Here is a 9,554-nt window from a genome sequence, read left to right as displayed (position 1 = left end):
GTTTGGCTAACTTAAGCCTTTCCACCCTAGCCCCTCTCAAAACCTGTAACTTTTGTTCTGGATTCTTATCGTGATTCCCTTTTCATTTTGTTCCTCATTAGACTTGAAAACAAAGTCCTAGGAGTTTTATCTTGAAATTCCCCAAAGGAAAAGACCCCTGTGCTTTGCAGAGACGCTGGGATGCCCAAGGCAAGAGCCCTATTTTGATTGAACTGCAGAGATTTTGCTGGGGAGTGAGGGGAGAGGACTGGTCCAGTAGGGTGGAACTAGAACATGCAGTTTCCTGACCACGGTCTAAACAGACAGTGGAGACTGATGGTTAAATGTCGGGGATGTTGAACAGAAACACAAGGCAGAGGGGTTCCCCACTGGGTCTAAAAACTACTTAGGGGGAAGGAAAACCATGTGACCGCCCTCCTCTACAACTGACTCGACAGGCAGGTGGAGCACTGCAAAACTGGCAGCGTCCTTCAAGACAGTCAAGGCCAAACATCTCCTTTTAAAAATGAAGAAAGAGTAGGCAGGGGTGGTGCATGCCTTTAATCCCAGCACTCAGCAGGGCAGAGGCAGGTGGATCTCTGTGAGTTCAAGGAGGTCAGCCTGACCTACAAGAGCTAGTTCCAGGACAGGTTCCAAAACTACAGAGAAACCCTGTCTTGAAAAACGAACGAATAATGATTAATAATAATAATAATAATAATAATAATAATAAATACAGTGAAGAAAGAAGTTCAGAGAGATGAAAAATTAACCATGTGCACACCGGGTGGTACCTAGAGAAATAAACAGTAATGTCAATGGGAGGAATCTGTTCTGAGGAAAGAGATCAGCAGCGGTGGCGGCGGCGGCGGCAGCAGCAGCAGCTTTGAAGAAGAGGGACCAGTGCCCCGTAGGATTCCAATAACCCAGTGGGTTAGAACTGTGTCAGGGACACAAATCAAATAACTTCCTACAACGTGAGTAGGGAAATCCTGGTCCTTATGTGTGGGTGTCTGTCTTGTGTGAACAAAGAGACTGAGTCATAGTTCTGAGCAGGCTTTCGTTAGGTCGTCCTTCTCATGTTACAGCCATGTCTAAGGCAGCACTTTGGTTACGCCTTTAGCTACCAGCAAGCCTTTTAAAGAAGTGAGTGTCCTCTTTGGTCAGTGCTTGGTTACACCCAAGGCCATAGGGGTAGAACACCACTGTGACTCTCAACAGGGACCTGTCTTCTTGGCCTCACCTGTCAGACCATGATTCCACAGGACAGGTAGGAACAAGACACCCAGGAGAAGACTTGTGGGAAATAGAAGTACACATTATATTAAGCAAAAAAAAAATTGCTGGGTGGCAGTGGTGCAAGCTTTTAATCCCAGCACTAGGGAGGCAAGGTCAAATGGATCTCTGGGTTCGAGGCCATCCCAGACCACATAGTGAGTTTCAGGGTTTTTCTTATACAGAGAAACCCTGTCTCAAAAGAAAATAAAACAAAGGCAAAAACAATTGAACTCTGTCTTAAGTTCTCTTGCTTTCCTTCTCTCTCTCTCTCTCTCTCTCTCTCTCTCTCTCTCTCTCTCTCTCTCTCTCTCTCTTTTCCTTCCTTTCTTCTTATCTTCCTTCATTTTTTCCTTTCTTTCAAGATTTACTTGATTTTATTTTATGTGTATGGATGTTTTGCCTTCATGTATGTCTGTGCGCTGTGTGTATGCCACACCGAAGGAGGCCAGAAGAAAGTATTGAATCTCCTGGGACTTGAAATTACAGGTGAGCCACCAACCTTGGTTCCCCTGCAAGAGCAGCCAGTACTCTCGGCTGCTGAGCCATCTCTCCAGCCTTTTAATTTGCTTTCTATTGCTGTGATAAAACCCCATGACCTAAAGCAACTTGAGGAGGAAAGGGTTTGTCTCACCTTACAGCTTACAGTCAGTCCATCTAAAGAGAAGTTAGAGGAGGAACTCGATGCAAGAACCTAGAGGCAGGAATTGAAGCAGAGACAATGGAGTAATGCTGCTGACTTTCTTAGACAGCCCAGGACCTCCTGCCTGCCAAGGTTAGCACTCCATACCGTGATCTGGGCCCTCTAACATCAATCATTGATCAAGAAAATGTGGGGGCTGTTCTTGCAAATGGCTTGGGTTAGATTCCTAGCACTTACATGGGGGCTCACAACTATCTGTAACTCCACTGTTCTCTTCTGACTTCTGTGGACAAGGTATCCATGTGATACACAGAAAGCATCCACACCATACAATAAAATAATTAAAAAGAAAACAAACAAATCCACTCTCACAGACTTGCCTACAGGTCAGTGTGTTGCATACAATTTCTTAACTGAGTTTCTCTCTTCCCAGTTATGTCTAAGTTTCTGGCAAAGGTTAACCAGCACCATCTCCAACCTTTGCTTTTGCCACCAAATATTTTATACACGATAGCTCCATGCTTTGTTTTATTTTTATAATTTTTAGATGTGTGTGTGTGTGTGTGTGTGTGTGTGTGCATGCACGTGTTCACATGGACCTGTAACTGCAGATGTATGCAGAGGCCAGAGGCATTGGATCCCCTGCTACTTGAATTATAGGTGGCTGTGTGAGTCACCTGACATGGGTTCTGGGACCCAAACTTGGGTCCTCTCCAAGAGCAGTACAGGCTCTTAACCACTGAAGCAACGTCCTCACCCTACAGTGGGCTTCATCGTGGTGTCTCTATACATATACATCACCATGCTTTGTTCTTATCCATCCCTCTCCCTCACTGGCCTCCCCTCTCCTCTTCAGCTGCTTCCTGTTCTTGCTCCACTTAGTTCCCAATTCTTCTTTCCTAGTACATGTATCCCATTACTTTCTGTTTTCTTCTTCCCCTCTCCTGATCCAGAGGGAGTTTTAACAGGACTCCTACACTCCTCCAAGCAAGATGTCCAGAGTCCAAACCCAGGCAGTCCTCTGAGGCTGGAAGCTTAATGGTTATCTTAGCTCTTCTTAAGATAGAAATTGAGAACGAAATACCTAGTCTTAATGTTTTTTGAGAACGAAATACCTAGTCTTAATGTTTTTACCTTTTCTCCCTGTTTCTGTGAGGTCCTGAATTCAATCCTACGATGCACACATGCACATACCTGTGTGTGTGTTGTCTGTATATGCATAATATCCATACATCATACATAAAAGTACATTTCTATGTGTGGAATATATGCATATATAATCACATGTTTGCGTATGACATGCATACATATAGATATGTATAATTACATTTTTATATATGACAGTTTACATACTTAAATCACCCTTTCTTTGTCCGTAAAGACTTCATTCTTTTTAAGGGTCGCTGGTACTCCACTATGTGAATGTGCCACTGTTTCAGCATTCTCCATTGATAAAATTCAAGCAGCCTCTAATGTTTCACTGACACGACACAATATTGACACTTGTTTTTTTTTTTTTTTTTTTTTTTTTTTTTTTTTTTGTGCTAGTATTTCTCAGAACTGGAGTGGCCGGGTCAAAGGGCATGAAAATACACTTATGTAACTCGCTACTTCAAACCTATTGCTTAATCCATCATGGAAGTCTTTCCAGACCATTAAATATCCAGCCGAGCTGCCAATATTATAATCTATGCATATGCTAGAAGCTATTCTCTGTGTTCTCAAGCAATCAAGATTGAGCTGCGTCTAAATGGTCACTATTAGAAACCACTTAGTAATATTGTAGCTTAGTCTTTGTAGGCAAGCTTAAACTCGGAGATGAACTCCAGAAACACAGGTGCTTGATTAAAAACGATAACTTCCATTATAGAAACAATACATTATTGTCCTTGACCAAGAAACACAGAGAGGTAAAACTGTCACAGCTGGACATCTTAGCTCCCAGAGGTAACTTCTGCTATCTATTCTGTGTGCTGTGCTTTTTGAATGTACAAGAGGGAGTGCATGCTACTTAGAGCCACTGATAATTAGACAACCTTTCAATTATATTCATCATTTTAAATGCCTGCATAGTTTTACATTAGGTACATGAAATCTTATTTCCACAAGCCTCGTTGCTGGGCGTTTAGCTTATCAATGAAATTTTTCTGGTGTGTGCAGTTTAGGTGGAAGCCACCCTCTCGCTGTTGAGGAGCCTTTAAGAAAGTCCCTGCGTATTCCACCAGGGACTAGGAGGCAGGAAAAGAGGCTAGGGGTGGAAAGGTCCAGTGTCGAAGTACAGAACGTGCTCCAGCAAGACTTTCAGTAAAGAGGAAGTGCCAGGGAAGCGCATCAGCCAATCCTAGAAGAGATCTCTGAATGGAGGAAGGTGCCCGAGGTTTGAAGATAAATTCAGTTCAGGTTGCAATTAACTGGCCGTGCCTCCGGTGTAGGAGGCTCGCCTAGCAAAGCCCACAGTCAGTTTTCAAAGGTCACATACGGGGTTTTTCCACAACAAATAACAAATTGCCACAATTTGCCCCATGTCCTTTCCTTCCTGAGCATGCAAGGGTGCCTGTAATTTAAGGGGAAGTTTGTCCGGTTGGCACAGCAAGTACCAAAATGATTTCCTTTGAGGTACATCTCTGACATTGAAGGGTACCGGTAGGGGAGAGGTGGGGAGACAGGGGACAACAAAGGGTTCCAGCAAAATTGGGCTACTGAGTCTCTGTGGTTCCTAAGCAGGCTGGGCCAGGTCTAAGGCAAGGTCAGATTGAGCCGACCCCATTCATCCTGGTTGAGGACTCTACTGGACTAAATCCTAAACTCGTGCCGTGTGAATGATGGCCCTGCTGTACAACGTAAGACAGTCCTGTTCTAGTTTTCCCTTTTAAAAAATCATCTGTTTTGGCTGGGTGGTGGTGTCACACGCCTTTAATCCGAGGAGGCAGAGGTAGGCTGATTTCTGTGAGTTCGAGGCCAGCCTGGTCTATAGAGGTAGTTTCAGGACAGGCTCCAAATCTATAGCAAAACCTTGTCTCAAACAAACAAGAAAACAAAACAAAAAACACCCCCAAAACCTAATGGATCCTTAGTCAATTATCCATTATGTGTATTACTTTGTTAAAATTTTTCAGCTCTAAGATTTAAATACTTTGAAATTTAAGGTCGAGTAAAGTGGTCTGATTGTCACCACATCGGGATTCTTGACGGTTGTTAAACCTTTCACGGTATCCCCTTTGGTCTCCATTGCTTCCCGCTGGCCCAGATAGGATCTGTTTTGCTCTTTTCAACCATAAATGAATGACTCTTCAGGCCTGTGGCCGGCATATGTGAGAATTCCTGGGTTTGATTAAAATACTATTCTATGATCATTATTATCTTGGCTATCAACCACAGGACAGCACTGTTCAGGCTCTTGGGGAGCAACAGGGAGTTCAATAAACTTTGCCCCTTAAAAATTTCTTCATTTCTTCTTAGTCTATCGAAGTAGTTCTCTAGGCCAGTCTTCAGAGCGGAGTTTTCCCTGGCCACCTCTGTTCCTGGAACCCTTCCCTTCAGTTGGTGTCTCTCTGTCTCTTCACAGGATCTCATGCATCCTAGGTTGTCCTCAATCTTCCCAGTGCTGGGATTATGTGCATGAACCACCTTGCCGTGTTCATGTGATGCCGGGGATCGAACCTGGATCTCCGTGCAAGCCCCCGCTGAGTTACATCCCTAGCCTTTGGTTGGTTATTAATTTAAAAGATTTATTTCTTTATTTTGCCTGCATGTGTGTGAGCCTGCAGTGAGATTATGCGTACCACATGAGTGCAGGAGCCTGCAGGGGAAGAAAGAACTCATTGAAACAGGAAGTACAAGCATTTATGGGCGGCCATGTGGGCTCTAGGAACCAAACCCAGGTCTTCTGAAAGAGCAGTAAGCACTCTGACTGAGATGGCTGAGAGCCATCCTCTCACCCTCCGATTCATTTGTTCTTCTTAATGAATGTAAATGTAAAATATAAGTAAGTGTTCTGTGGGTGTATTTAATGCTACTGAACTCCTTTAAATGAGCCAGGAATAGGGGCTCACGCCTTTAATCCCAGCACTTGGGAGATAGAGGCCCATGGATGGATCTCTTTGAGTCTACAGAGTGAGTTCCAGAACAGCCAAGGCTGTTACACAGTGAATGCTTTTCTCAAAAACAAAACAACCCCCCCCTCAAAAAAAGACAAAAAAAAGAAAGGAAGAATGGAAGGAAGGAAATTGTTAAAAATGTTAAATTTCTGTTGTGCCTATTTTTCTATAATTGGAAAGTTAAGTAAATAAGCATAGGTAAACTCACTTTAATAAAAATTACTTGCAGAAGAGAGAATGGCTGGGTGTGTGAGCAGCTCTGAGGTGGTATTCAAAACAAGCTTATTGCCAGTGTCTGTGACTCTCACAAGGCAGTTGAGGTTAACCTTGGCTTTTATGGGGCCCTCAGTAAGGAGCCAGGACACGCATATTCGCCTGGAGTAGGTTGAGAAGAACTTAGTCATTTTAAATTCCCATTTGAGCTGGAATTAGACTCTGTACTGTTGTGTGAAATTAAAGAGCAGGAAGATTTATTGGGCAGTGTGACCAGTTTTCTTCCTGAGTAACCAAGGGTTTGACTTGTACAGAACCTAGGTAAAACCTGGGCTGGATTCTTGTGGCTCATCCGTAGTCCTAGTCCCACAGACTCCTAGAATAGACCAGGGTATGCTCTACGTTTACATGAAGACAGGAGAGCCATGTTCCAGGCACGTGGATGGCAGGTGACTGAACCGAGGCCACACCTCACAATTCCAGCACTGGTTTCAATAATAATGACAAATTTTAAAACATCTCAAACATCTCCCTCCATCTCTTTCCTCAACTAGAGATCATAATTTTGGGTCTGGTGTTTGGTAATTCTTCTGATACATGATCTGGATTACTAATGCCTTTTCTAGAATATTCATGCCTATATTCTATACACGAGATTGGCCTGCAGTATTCTCCTTGCATATTATTATATTCACTGAATCTGTGATGTATACATTTCTGTTTTGATATCTCTGAAATCAGAATGCAGCGGAAAAGCTGCCCTTGGCCCGGCCTTTGTCCAGACCTGATGCTCATGGCCTCTGCTGGACAGGTCTGAAATGTTCCCATGACAACCTTTCTTTCCGAAAAAGTCATACTACCTGTATTTTGGTAGCACAGGGTACGACATTGTAGAGAAAGTCACTGACAGCATTCGAGACCCGAAAAGTAATCAGACAGAACCCTCGTTCTTTGAAACTTTAAAAATAGAATTAAAGCAGTGCTTTTATTAAATTTAAAACAAAAATTCTAAGAGCTTTTGTACTAGAACATAAAATGAAGTGAGTTTTGCAGCCCTTGGCATTTTCCATTGGATGATATAAACCATAAGGGTTTGATATTAAACCACGAAAGGGACTGACGAGAATCCTATTTAATTTTCTTCTAGGCTTTGTATAGGTGGAGTTTTCCTGTCCTGACTGCCTGCTCCCAAATAACCAGCAGCTGCTTCCCAAATAACTGACTCAGAGACTTAATATAAATTACAAATGCTTAGTCAATAGCTCTGGCTTATTACTAACTAGCTCTTACACCTTACCCCATTGTTATTAGTCTATGTGCTGCCCAAAGGCTCATGTTTTTTAATCTCTATCCCATTTTGTGTGTCTGATTCATTCTCTGGCTGGCTCCTCTGACTCCACCCTTCTTCCCATCATTCTCAGTCGTTTGGCTCACCTTACTTTATCCTGTTCGGCTAGTGGCCAGTCAGCATGTTTATTAAACCAATCATAGCAACATATATTCACACAATGTACAGAAGTATTATCCCACAGCAAGCTTGACTGTTTACAACATCATCAGAATTAGCAAGAGGCCCCTGATACTCCATTAAGAGCACATGGAAACCTGGTATTGTCTCCACACAGGATCTGAAAGGACCACTCCAAGCTTCCCTACAATTAATATCTTCTTCCGGTTTCACTTTGATAATTTGCATTTTCATGAGGAAACTGCCCACTGTTCTCAAAATTCCAGTTTGTTAGTGTAGCATCCTTACGGTTTTAATCTCTTCTCTCTGTGGCTCAGACTGCTTTCACTCAGTCCTGTCCCAAACACATCTGCACACCCTTTGTACATAAGGCTCTTATGTCCACCCAGTTTCTTCTTTTCTGCTAGAATCACTTGCTTTGTTTACCATCCTTAGCTGGTTTTTTTTTTAATCTATGAAAAACAAACTTTTATTTTCTCTTATTTAACACTGAAAACATTTATGGTAGATAGTTTTATTTTCCGAGTACAGTTTTCACTGTGACCTTTGGATTCTGGTAAAAAATATTTTCTTTCTGGTTGATTGTAAATACTTTACGCTTTGAAATTCTCTTCTCTTCACATGATTTTGATCATTTAAAAAATCCTAACTTTGTGTATGCATGCACACGCTTCTGTGTGGGTAGGGGCCTGTCAGTGCAGGTTACCTAGGAGGCTGCTGGATCCTCTGTCTTTTGAGTTCCAGGTGTTTGTGAGCTGTCTAGACTGCAAGCTGAGAGCCAAACTCCGGTCCTCTGTGAGGGAAGTACTGTATGAGTGCCTAATGGCTGAGCCATCGCTCTAGTCCCAATTTTGATAATTTTTATATGATCTAATTCCAACTTTATTCTTGTGAGATCAAAAACTATTTCTAAGGACACATCGCAGCAGTGCAGAGAAAAGCAAAAGGCCTTGGGTGACAGCCTCACCAATACAAAGCAACAGGACCAGAGGCTGTCCTTGTGAGAATTTGTTAACAATATTTTTGTTTTGTTTTTCAGGCAGGTTCTCACTGTGTAGCCCAGGCTGGCCTTGAACTCATGATCCTTCCTCCTCTACCTTCTGAATGCTGGAGTACAGTCTTCTCTCTTCAAGGATTAATTCATTATTAAGTATATCTTTTGTAAGTATTCTATGGATACCAAAATGTCTTATTTATTTTTTTAATATTTATTTATTATGCATACCATATTCTTTCTGCGCTTATGTCTGCAGGCCAGAAGAGGGCACCAGACCTCATTTACAGATGGTTGCAAGCCACCATGTGGTTGCCCGGAATTGAACTCAGGACCTTTGGAAGAGCAGGCAATGCTCTTAACCACTGAGCTATCTCTCCAGCCCTTGTTTTTATTTTATTTTTGTTCATTTGAGAGATGGAGTATTTATACATAGACACCCATTTTATCATGTTACTCTTTTGTTTCTGTTTTTAAAAAAGATCTGTCATGTATACAGTGTTCTGCCTGCATGTATCCTTGTGGGCCAGAAGAGGATACCAGATCTCATTATGGAAGGTTGTGAGCCACCATGTGGTTGCTGGGAATTGAACTCAGGACCTCTAGAAGAGCAGCCAGTGTTCTTAACTGCTGAACCATCTCTCCAGCCTGTTATTCAATTCTTTTACCATGCCATACCATACATAACATGTGCTCAAGATTTGACCAATTCTGAAACCAGCATATTGGAGTCTTTGGGTATAATTATTTTATCTAATTCTTCTTGCATGTCTTACAATTTGGACCTTATACATTTAGCCCTTGTGCTGTTTATTATGCATGCTTATACATTCACCATCTGTATTTTTATCTATGTACCTCTATTTCAATTTTTTAATTTATTGA

The sequence above is a fragment of the Arvicola amphibius genome, chromosome 10 (genome assembly GCF_903992535.2).
Source record: "Arvicola amphibius chromosome 10, mArvAmp1.2, whole genome shotgun sequence".
NCBI classification, from domain to species: Eukaryota; Metazoa; Chordata; class Mammalia; order Rodentia; family Cricetidae; genus Arvicola; species Arvicola amphibius.
Note: the sequence above shows the minus strand (reverse complement) of the source record.